Below are 12,321 nucleotides of genomic sequence, written 5' to 3'. Positions count from 1 at the left end.
CCTTATTTGAAAGTTGTTTCTGTCCTCCAGCTGTATGCGTTAAATTTCTTCATCTGAAACAGGCCTTTCGTAGCCATAATTCTCCTGTACAATCAAGAAAATGGATAAGCTTAACAGGCCAGGCATGGAGTACCTCTTCGTGATTTATTTTTGTCTCAATCCTTCTTGTACCTCTTTTTAAATCCTCCCCACAAGTTTCTATGTCAATTTAGAAAATATAGACAAAGGTGCTATTCTAATTTCAGCTTACCTGGTTGTGTAAAAATCATGTCTAGCTCCTATTGCCCTAGTTCCTCTGTTTATGCATTAAGAATTGCATTAGTCATTTTGTCACAAAAGTCAAATTCTTGTCTGTTGTGATGTATTAAGTCTTCCTTGGAGACACTTCTTTCTAGGATTTATTTTTTCATTGCGCTGCATTGCTGTGCTGTGTGTTTTCCTGTTTTGCTTTTTCTTATTGTCTTTTCTTTTTTTTAAAAAAAAAAATTGGTATCGTAGCATATTTGTGGCTAGAATTAGCAGAGTTTTTCAGTCCATTAAGCATTGCTTGCTTATTAAATGGGAGATACCCTGTGGATTGAAGATGCTTTATGAAATTACAGGATTTTCATACTGAACTTGCTGACAGTATTTGCGCCCTATGCAAATTTCACTGTCAAGTATGTAGTGGATCGGATGCAGAGAAATGCATGCATAAGGAACTGGAAGAAGCAGACTTTAGTACCCCTCCTCCCTGGCAGAAAACCTCCCCCATGAGCTGTGGCACAGGGGTCTGAGAGAGCAGGGAATACCTGAAAACAGAGGTTGCCTTCAGCCATTTTTTTCCATAAACCCTCTTTTTCGTCTCAGCCCACTGCTTTATCCCATCCAGCAATGTCCCCCGATCCCCTGGGAAGCCTTCTCCAAGAGCTTCTGGTGGAGAAGGTCCTATTAAGCACACATTTCTCTGGATCCAACAGAATATTTTCTTCATTGATATAACGTTTGAATGATATTAATGTAATACAGGCGCTGACCATATTGTGCGGGGGTTCCATTTCCAGTCCCTGTGCATGTCGGGTGTGTGCATAAGTGTCAGGGAAAGAGGGGCTACTCAGGAGGAACAGGGAGAGAGAGAGAGAGAGAGGAGCAGGATAGTGTTTCCTCCAGAGAAGGGGGGTCGCTGGGCTACAGAGAGCAGCCAGTGATAATTTCCACTGATTCATCTTCCAGCTCAAGCCCACGTCAGGAATTGTCACCGGAAGAGGGAGAGGTGCCAGGCTATAGGAGGGAAGGGCAAAGACCAAGAGCAGTCAGTCTCAGGCAGGAGGAGGAAACAATGGGGGGGGGGAGGCAACGCAGACGCCGATTCAAAGTTCCCAGCCGTTTTCTGTGTTGGCGGGCAAGACAGAGCCCGCCACTCTGAGAAACTGAAAGTAACTGACCAGACGTATGTCAGAGACTCTGTAACTACATAATGAAAATAAGTTTTAGATTACCAGAGAGCCTGTCGTTTCTCATGAGCAACATCTAAAGGGGGTGCAGACCCATGACAATAAGCCTGCCCCATTCAACCCCCGTTCTGCCCTCTTCCGACTCCAAAATAACTCGTGTGTCGGCGATCGCATGCCAATTGGACGCACCTGAAATGTTCGCCGCTTGTATAGATCTGTTTTTAAATCCCATTCAAAATATTGCATCGATTAGGAGATTGACTCGGCTCTGCCACCACAGTTAGAAGCTTCCCCATGACCATTGCTGGAAACGGCAGGACAGGAGAGTGCTCTTGGTCTCGAGTCCTGTGTGCAGGTTTCCCATAGGAATCTGGGTGGCCGCTATGAGAACAGGATGCTGCACTAGAATGGCCATTGGCCTGATCCAACAGGCTGTTCTATGCAACCCATTAAAAACATTTTAAATATGTACCAGAAGGTTTTGTCCATTTTGCAAGTCTCCCTGATATTGTTAGGATGGAGCTCTTTCTTATATCCGCATATGTTCACAAGTCATTTCAAAATTTTAATATATTACACAAGCACAGCTATCAATCAAATGAACAATTTAAAAAAATAGCTCTAATGCACTAAATGGTTTTTTTAAAAATAAAAAAATATGAAATAACCTAGAAACAAATCAAGCATACATTAACTTCCATAGAGAACACTCCTTTCAGCTTTTCCATCATCTTCCCCAGTCTTTAGTTGCAAACAAACAAACCCTTCATATTTTCCCTGTGAGAGTATTGATAGAAGTTCAACTTCTTTCCGCTCAGATAGGGACTGAGCGTGGGAGAAGGATTTGATTCAGTTCTCATTTAAAGGTAAACCTGTTTAATTTCCGAAACATTGCATGAACTGAAACACAGCCATCCTTTGAAATGGCTGTACGGTGTCTACAAAAATGCCTATGTGAGGGCAAATTGTGCATAAAAATGCATATATTCATGAATACGACATAAAAGAATGCATTCTATCTGGAGAAGTAGCTTTGCAAAAATGTGTGTATTTGGAGAAATGTGCACTAATTAATTTTAATGACAGCTGACATGGAAATGTGGAGAACTGAACAAAATATTAGAAAAATGAGCAACTTAGAGAAACCACAATTGACAGATTCTCTCATCCCTGTTCTCGATAACACATGCTGGCTATATCTGCATTATACTTACATCCAAGGAAAGACTGCTGTCAGAAGCAGAGAGTAGAGCCAAACATCTGAATGCCTTTTCCAATTGTTCTCTGTGTGACTTTTCTCACAAATAGTTGAAAGAATTCAAATGCAGGCCCTGTTTTAAAAGGCTGGGGTTTTTACTCAGCTGTAATGTTTAAGCTAGTCTTTTAAATCCAACTTTCCGCATCTTCAGATCTTCTCAAGAAGAAAAACTGTGACATTCCACGCAGCAACATGAATGATCTTTTCACTCTAGCATCTGAACATTTTTCAGCAGCACTTTTCTGGGGCCCTTGCTCCCCATAGCTTTGTTGATTGCTCTGTTAAATAAGCTCATATCACCTGTTAGTTACAGAGGTAGAGAGTTGCCACCATTATACCTGGTAAGGCTCCTGTAGAGCTGCACAAAAATCAAGGGGACAAAAAAAGCCCAGAAATGAAACAGTTGCAGGGTTTTTAAAAGTCTGATTCAAAGATGCAGTGATGGAAGAAAGCTATACAAGAAATTCTGTATGTCATGCAGCTGTTTTGTTTGCTGTTGGATCGTTTGGGGAGAATTTTAAGAATATCAGAGCCATTTATGGGGGGGATGCATCAAACAACAAAGCAGACAGGCTTTCAGGATTAAATACTAAAAAGCAAAGATCCTAGCCTCCTTCTGAAATGAAATCGGAATGAGTGGAAGGTCACCTACCCTGCATTGCAGGGGGTTGGACTAGGTCAGACACGTCTAACAGGTAGATCACCGGATATCTGTGGTAGACCACTGGTAGATCACTGGCTCCCCCCAAAGAAGCTAAAAAACTTTGGCTCCCCTAAAAAAGTTCAATATTTTAGCCCTGCACCCCCCCCAAACAACTTTGATCTGAGCCCCTAAAAGGGGGGTAGATCACTGCCAGCTTTTAACTCTGTGAGTAGATCACAGTCTCTTGGGAGTTCGCCACCCCTGGACTAGATGATCCTCAGGGTCCCTTCCAACTCTACAGTTCTATGATTCTATAATTCTTGGGAGAGTCATGGTGTTCCAATGGAATAGGTCCTGTATTTGCTTCAATTTCAGTTGTGAAGGGACCATAGGGGGCCATTTGATGATGGTCTTAATCAGAGATGCTTGCAAAGTTTTCCTGAGCCAGGTTTAGGGAAATCTTTTAGGAGCTCATAAAAAGCATGTTCCAAAGGCAATGCAAGCTTTACTGACATTATTCTCTTTGGATGAAAATCCATGGCAGAAAAGATGTGCCAGCTTCCCTGGCTGACGAATGCTTTCCATGGCCAGAAGAGAGTTGTCTTCTTGGCTGAGCAAAGCGTTATCAGCCAGGCATCATGGCAGCAAAAGATCCAGTTGAAAATAGTTTTGGCATGCTGAATATTCGGCTGCCAGAGCCTCCACCAGCCACTTATTTCATTACTGTTTAATGTGATGGAACAAGGTTGCTCCATCCCATTAAATATTACCAGAATCAAGAAGTACAGGGGCATTAGAGAGAGTAGGGAAGCCAAACCTTCATGAAGGGCCAGCATAGGTTGGTGTTACTCTCCCATTTTTGGACTTGTGTCCCTGCCCCTCTTTTTCCCAGCCCTCTCTGAGGTACTGAGTTCACTAATTCGGTGTTTATGCCACCAGATGAACCCACAAAGACCTGTATTTTCCTAGCTAAACAGAGGGAAAGTGTCTCTTTAATTTCTTGCTTAAAAGCAGTGATGGGGCACACCAGCGGAGGTCATTTGGCAGGCCTCCTTGGGCATCTGTTAAACCCTGTCCTTGCCATCTCTCTGCCCCAGTTCTGTCGGTGTGAGTTGCAGCAATGCCTGTGTGAGGAGTGCAGTCCCACATCTTTGCCCCACCACACCAGCTGCTACTGAAAAGTTCTATGGGGGCCTTCTCTGAGATGTTGCTATAGGAAAACAATGCAGTGACTAGAAAAACTGGGAAACTCTGATTGGGGACAATTCGTGGAGTTGATGCTGGGTCAACATGGCTTTGGTTGAGACAGTACCTAATTGGACATATTTAGTATTTTTAGTGTCATATTTAGCAGAGTGTACAATAGGATTTTTCAGAAATAATGTTGCCAAGAAGAAAATATATGAGTATTATGTGGTTGTTAAAATTTATAAAAATGTAATATTTTAAATGAAATTGTACATTTCATATTTATTTATTTTTTTGTGTGTGTATCCTCTTCTCTTGTTATGGAAACCTTTAACAACAACAACAACCTTCATAATTGATCTGCACTCATCTGTAAGAGCTTAGAAGTGCAAAACATATTAAGCTATGCTGACTTTAAAGAATATTTAAATCAAATGATATTATATGAGCCTTGGATTCTTGGGTACCACACTTCCTTTCTGTGGGCAGAACAGTAAGAAAAAAACTGGAAAGTACTACATACATATTGCCCTGACCACAAAAATAATGGAACTTAAAAATTGTATGGCCTAGGGGAAACTGTTTCAGAAAATGTTGCATATCCGTATTCATTTGTTAAGCCTTTCTTCTCCCTATTTGAAGAAAGTGTGTGCGTGTGTGTGTGTGTGTGTGTGAGAGAGAGAGAGAGAGAGAGAGAGAGAGAGAGAGAGAGGCAGACTGTGTGTGTGTGTGTGTGTGTGTGTGTGTGTGTTTGTGCTTCATGCTGGGTTGAGAATTTCCTCTGGGATGCAATGCCTGAACAGGCACAGTGTTGTGTTGTATTCTATTACGAATCAAGCCTCGTATGCACTGAATATGATCTGTGAGCACGTCAAAGCAATCTTGCTCTTCCAGCAAAAGGGAGTGATATTGTTGTCGGCTTCAGCTGCTATTGAGCACAGCAAGATCTTGAAAACATGACCCATTAAGTTACTATCTAATAAGCAAATTATGGCAAATTAAGGAATGCAAATTTAGCAGAGGCATAGGAAATAGTACAATGGGGAACTGAAGATTGCTGCTAGCTCTATGAGGCGAGGTGTGTGTGGAAGAGTCAGGAAAGAGCAATGCACTCGCTGAGGCCTTGCCTCTTAATTGAAGAAGGGAGGAAGCTGTGAAAAAGCTTCTTATGACGTTCCCATTAGACAATACCAGTTATCACTGGTTGCACGGAAACACCAAGAGGGGATAATGTGGGTGTTACTGTTGAAACACAGATGAATCTGATTGTGGGAAATACGAACCTATGGAAGTTAGTCCAATGTATATACTCTTAGACCACCCATCACCACTCCCAGTTAGTAGATGGCTCTGCGTACTGTGGGAGGAAGGATGTGCAGATAAGCTAGAAAAGCCATAGCTGGAGAGTGCACACTTTGCATTCAGAAAGTCCCCACATCAACCTCCAGCCTCTTCTATTAAAGCAGGAGTGGCTAATATTGCTGTATCCCAGCTCACTTCATTTCCAGACAGCATGGCCAGTAGTAGGAATTACTTTGCTTTCCAAAAGCCATCACTTCACCATCGGAGGCAGTGTTAGAAACTGAGATATGAAAGCTAGAAGCTAAATGGCACCTTAAACCTAGCTTGCGCATAAAGGCCACAATCCAACCCCCCACCCCGGTGAAATAAAGACACAATGACACATGATTTAAAGTTTAAAATTTCGCCACAACTTTACTGATTACAGAATGTGAGCGGTATTGCCTTAGGCATTGGCATCCAAACTATAACTGACTCCTGCCCGCCTTGCAGGGAGTCTGGTAAGGGTAACCACCCAAAGAGGGAGCTCGGTCGATGGCAATCAACTCAAGCTCTACCCAGGGACTCCCGGTAGAGGGCATGACCCTCACCCCTCTGTGGGCTTTGGATGAAATCCAGAGCCCCGGATTCCTTTAACGGAATACCCTTGATCATGGAGGGGCAGGTGATGGCCACACCTCCCCTCCCCCACACATCACTAATCCAATGCCGAACCGTCATACGAGCCACTCGCTCACCATCAATACCCTCACACCTGCTAGTTATGAAAGCCAGGAGCTAAATGGCACCTTAAACCTAGGATATGGGCACAACAACAGAAGGTCTAGGCATGCTTTTGTTTTAATAACAATAATACAAAGCTGAAAATGAATGAACTGCAGCCAAAATATTATGTTCATTTTTCACATGGTCTAGTCCTTTCCCCTGCCCACCCCCCTAATATTCTTAAGAGGGTCTCTTCTCCAGTCTTCAGAGAATAGCTGGAAGTGGGGAGGCAGAAAAATGTCCCCCTTTCCTTCCACTCCGCAGTTTTAATCTGAAATCTTAGGCACAGTACTGCGCCCAGAGCTCAGAAACTAAACTGCTCACACTAATAAAATTCCCTGTCGCAAAGCCTGCCTAGAACAACGACAGTTTCGAACACTGATTGGAGATGCTCAGTCCATAAACCACGGGAGCTGTCCCATAGCAAAGGTACTAACATATTTATAGACAGTATTGCATATTTATAGACAGTACTGGGGAGAAGTTGTTGGTGATCATGGGACACCTTGGACCTGTTCTTCCTACAAATCAAAAGCACTCTAGACTTACCTCATCGATCACTGAAGGGATGAAGTTTAGCTTTTGGGAAAACAAATCCCCTCAAGTCCACACATTATGCCTGCCCTGGGCATGAACACAGGCACCTGAAACAGCTGCCACTACATTTTCCAACCCAGGCTTTGTGGAAGAGGGTGCCCAAGTGAATGGCTGGCAATGTCACTTGCCTGTTCAAGCTTAAAAAATCCCGAGCTGGATAATAGTTGCAGTAGTGTTAATAATAATAATAATAATATTTTTTATTTGTATACCGCCTTTCTATCTTACGATACTCAAGGCGGTTTACAAGCAGAAGAAACAAAAAATGTACATCTTATAACCATCTAATGCAATACAAAAATGTGATAATAATACAAAACTTTAAAATAAGCAACCTACATCAAAAAGTAACATTCAACAATTATTAGAGTAATATAAAATAATGCCAACATATAAAAGTTAAACAGAAATCCACTCAACATTTACAATAAACAATTTCTAAACTAATCAATAAAACAACGGCAAGCCACAGTACATAAAATAATACAATAAAAAATTGAGAAGCAAAGACTAGAGGGTGGGGCAAGGCAGGTGGAAGGAGGCCTTGCCTGATGGAGTCTCTCCCCTCACAGTTCTTCCTCCAGTACCAGCTCCCTTTGAAGAGTCCCAGGACCAGGGGGCACATTCTGGCTGGGATGCAAAGCAAGGCCAATGGGGGAAGTAGCCTGGAGGGCCTCGTGGTTTGATGTTCTCCATCCCAAGCAAGTACCTGTATGAACTGTTGGACATGCCAGCAGTGCCTACTGGATCTCTGTGTTTGTGGCACAGTGGAAAAGGAACACAGGGCTGCTCTGGAAATGACTGAGTAGTAAAGCAAACAAAGGGAGCAGAAAGATGGGTGATTAACAAAGCGGAGAGTCTGTGCCAGCCGAAAAATGGGTGAAGCCCCCTCATCGAGCTCAGAGTTGGGTAAAAGAACCAAGGCCTGTGGCAGAGTTCCAGGACTGCAGTTTGTCCTTGGAAAAATGTTAAGACACCAGTCAGTTTGGAGTAAGCTCAGCAGTTTATAATTGTATGGAGGGGAAAAGATGTAAGATTGCTGCAGTTTAAACGGCAAGTGGCCACGCCCCAATGATGCCGGTGACGTCCCTCCGCCCTCCAGCCGGGTCACTAGGTGGTCCCAGATGCCCTTCTGCAACACCACTCCCCAGGGAAGGGGAGCGGACATGTAAGATTGATTTGGTTAAACTAGAATATGTAGTCATAATCAAAGGAAACCATGGAAGGATAGATGGGAAGTCAACTAATTGTATTTCCCCCTCCTTTTTGTGCTTATCTCTTTCTTTGTATTTTTCTTTCTGTATTTATCAATAAATAAAGTTATAGCATTAAAAAAATGCATGGCAGTTTTCCCTGGTGTGCTCTAGAGCAGGGATGTCCAACAGGTAGATCGTGATCTACTGGTAGATCACTGGGCTGTCCCAGGTAGATCACCGGGGTGTCGCAGGTAGATCGCAGGATGACATAAAATGATCACTCCCCCCCAACCCCAAGAAAATTTTTGAAATGTGGTCTTTCCTCCCCCAAAAAGCTCAACAACTTTGCCTCCCACCCCCACAAAAAAAGCTCAACAACGTTGGGCAGTTAGCCTACCATCTTGGGTAGATCACTGCCAGTTGTTTTTTTTTATACTGGGAGTAGATTACAGTCTCTTGGGAGTTGGACATGCCTGCTCTAGAGGAGAGGTTAGAAGTTAACCTGTGAGCAGGAGAGCAGGGCAATCTGCAAGGCAACAGACAGGACTGTGCCTATGGGGAAAGCGAGACCTTCTTGGAGTGTAAAGCTGGGAGCCCTTCCATCCTAGGTCCAGGCTGTATATAGGTGTAAATAAACCATATATCATAAAGATACCACATTTGAGTGCCATTTCCAAAGGGAACATGAACCCTTGGGCAAACCTCTGGAACTCTCTGGAATCTCACACTGCAGTGGAGATTGTGGGTGGCATGTAACAATATATAGTAGACTGTACAATACTTAGATTTTTTAAAAAAAAATTTTAAAAAAAAATTAAGAATGCATTTGAATGCATACATACATATATACATCCACTCCTGGTGCTGTAGATCACATCACCCAAGTGTAGCAGAATTACCACCTATGGCCCAAAGATCAGGAAAGTCCTCAATTGTTGAAGGAACTTGCCTCTAATACCACCTAGATAGCAGGTGGGTAATCGTATCATCTCTAATGACGTCCTGATGATACAGCAATTGCCACTGTAGTACCAGTGTTGTACTAACATGTAAGACATACCCTCATCAATTAATATATTTTATCTGGAAGGTAAAGGAAAGCTTCCCTTTTAACATTTGCAAACAGTTTATTTCATTCTGATCCATATTAGCAGCCAGGCACTGCCTTGTGTTTTATTTAAAATAGGAACATTTGCATAGAACATCCATTTACAAAGAGTGTTGTTGTTTTTTTAATTAGATTTTAATGATGAGGCTGTTAGTCAGCAAAGTCACAGAGGCTGTTATGGCAATTTTTAATACATAGAAATGAATCCAGTGTCATATTCTTTTTTAAAAATGCAGGAATCTTTCTTTTTAAGCTCTACCAGAGGCACATCATTAGGGACATCTCCTCAAGTAGCAACCTGAACTCAAATCGATATAATCTGAGTAGGGAACACATAAACAGGACAGTATTATATTTAATAGCCTAAGTGAGTCCATTAAACTGTTTTGGAGTAAAGGAATATTTATCTCCGATAGTAACATGTCCCTTTGTGCCTCTCTAATAGGCTCTGTTTTACCTTCTGAAAAACACAACTGCTCAGTAGATACTCTGGAAAAGAATAGAATTCTTTTTTCACCCTGTCTTTATATAACATTTTATTATGAGTTCTATCGCTAAAAACTGCCTGAACACACACAATTGAATTGTTTATTATTTATATCACAGTAATGTCAAAGTTTCCAGCTGAGCATATGGCCCCATTGTTCTACTTTTTGTAGGAAATACAGCTCAGGATATTACTGGTATGCAGTCAAAGCATGAAAATTTCATTGTCAGCAACCTTTTATATTCAGATTATTTTGCATCTGTTTCTATATCTAGAGCTCTTTGGTGTGACCTTGAGTTGACTTACTATCAAATCCAAACTCCTCCTCCTTACTATAGCTTGAATTTTGGAGGCCTTTTTTTTGGCTGAAAAGTGGTATACAAATAAATTGGAAAAATAATTTATTTTATTTATTTTGATTTCATCAGTTCTTAATACCAGCGCATGCTGCAGCATACAGTATCATTAAAACAACCAGAAAAAATCTGTTCAAACAAATAACAAATAGATAAAACATGTGAAATTGGTAGAGTATAGATATATAACATTTAAAATTAAGAAATACATAATGCAACAACAGTTTACAGCTTAAACATCAGGTGCCCTCCACAAAAGCTGCCACCAAAAGGCAAGTTGGGCTGACTCCTGCCTTTCTGCACTGGGGAGGAAATTCTGCAACCAAGGGGCCACCACTGATAAGAACCTTTTTTATGTTGCTGCACAGTGATACATTTTAATAATAAATGTTTATCTTAAACAATCTCTTTGTTTAACTTTAAGTTATGTACCTCTCTTGATGAGAAAGATCAATAGTTTATGCCCAGTAAACTATTTTGCAGACAAATAAACACAGTTTCTTGTAACTATTGTATTGCAATAAATGCTGTGTGTTCATTCCCTTTCTTTTTTTTCTTTCTTTTTTTTGCATCAGAGCTGTGCTCTGGATAACTGCGCGGCGTATTTGTGCATTGTTTCTAAATAGTTTTTGCTAAATTTTGTTACATAATTGTGGGTACATTGTTGGAAACATAATTGAGATAATCAGTGCACTGCAGTGTTCATTAACAGTTGAAAGCAATTGCTGAAAGGTGACATTAAAATTATTACTTTCTGCATCTAGACTTCAGTGTCAGGTTAATAGCAAAGTCATTCCAGTTTCCAGGATAGAAATGTAACACTGAAACATAAGAGGAATTTGATGGGTGTTTTTAGGGACATGAAATGCATTGCAGCCAGACTTCCTTGAACGTAGATTCAGTGGAAAGAACATAACATATATGTATAGTAGTATCCCTTAATACTCAACAGCTTTCCATAATGAGGCAGCTTGCCTTGAGCCAGGGATCTCAGGCACAGTGGTGTAATGTGGATTGCTGGCACCCGGGGCAGGGCAAGTGTTGTTCCCCTTGGTGGACTGGGCAGTTGTGGTAGGGGTGCACGCCGGGGTGTGTGTGCATGGAACCCGCACAAAGGGTGCATGGAGCCCGCCTCCAACAGGCTGCTTGCCCGCTGCCTCCACCCACTAGACCAACCTGTCTGCCACTGCGCTTCAGCTGCCAAGGCTCTGTGTCTGTCGTGGGAGCACTCAACTGTGCCCCCTCAAAAATGTGTGCCCAGGGCCTTGGCTTCCCCATGCTATACCTCTGTTCACACAGCCACAGGTCACTGTGGCTTCAGAGTTTCAGTACCACTAATGTGCACTGCATAGTCCTGCTATTTGGCAATACACGAGATAATTCTGTAAGGGCAAACATGTATCTTTTTGTTACATGAGAATATTTTGTGTCATTTTGTCTGCCACCTATACTTCGCCAGGGGTGAGGGACTTCCTTGCATGCCTTATTTTAAATGGAGCAACCCATGATGTTTGTTTATTTTTATACTTTCGCCTTCAACAATCTAGGAAGACCCTTTGGCACTTTCCTACTCATTCCTTTATACAAGGAACTGCACAAAGAGTATCCTGTTCTCTCCCCCCCCCCCATTTCCAACTCTAGTTTGTGAAAGACAATAGCATTATGGTTCCGTACTTCCTACCAAATGCTTGGAATAATTTAATTGAGTTTGTGCTCAGGAAGATGATGGCTATTTATGATTACTTTTCCAGGGAAATTTCTTTTTTTTTCTTTTTTGGGCAAAACTTCAGTTAACAGCTGTGCCACAAATCACCCATCTGAGGAAGTTTAGCTGCCCCGTTTTTACATAGGTCTTTGTAAGTTCTAACTAAAAAAGAATCCTGTTCTTCGACTGTGTGTAATAGGTACGTCATTGCCATCAACTCTCTGTTTTGCTTAATTTGTTTATTTGGTTGGTTCATTTATGTCCCATCTTTTCCAGAAGGAGC

At 41.8% G+C, this 12,321-nt stretch overlaps 1 protein-coding gene across 1 annotated transcript in view; it reads left to right on the top strand.

The window, feature by feature from the left end:
- Positions 1–12,321, top strand: part of ST8SIA4 (ST8 alpha-N-acetyl-neuraminide alpha-2,8-sialyltransferase 4) — a 79,813-nt gene that overhangs the window by 32,865 nt on the left and 34,627 nt on the right. The gene's annotated exons all lie outside the window — the stretch shown is intronic.

The sequence above is a fragment of the Lacerta agilis genome, chromosome 11, assembly GCF_009819535.1.
Source record: "Lacerta agilis isolate rLacAgi1 chromosome 11, rLacAgi1.pri, whole genome shotgun sequence".
NCBI classification, from domain to species: domain Eukaryota; kingdom Metazoa; phylum Chordata; class Lepidosauria; order Squamata; family Lacertidae; genus Lacerta; species Lacerta agilis.
Note: the sequence above shows the minus strand (reverse complement) of the source record. Positions and strands in the feature narration are given on the sequence as shown.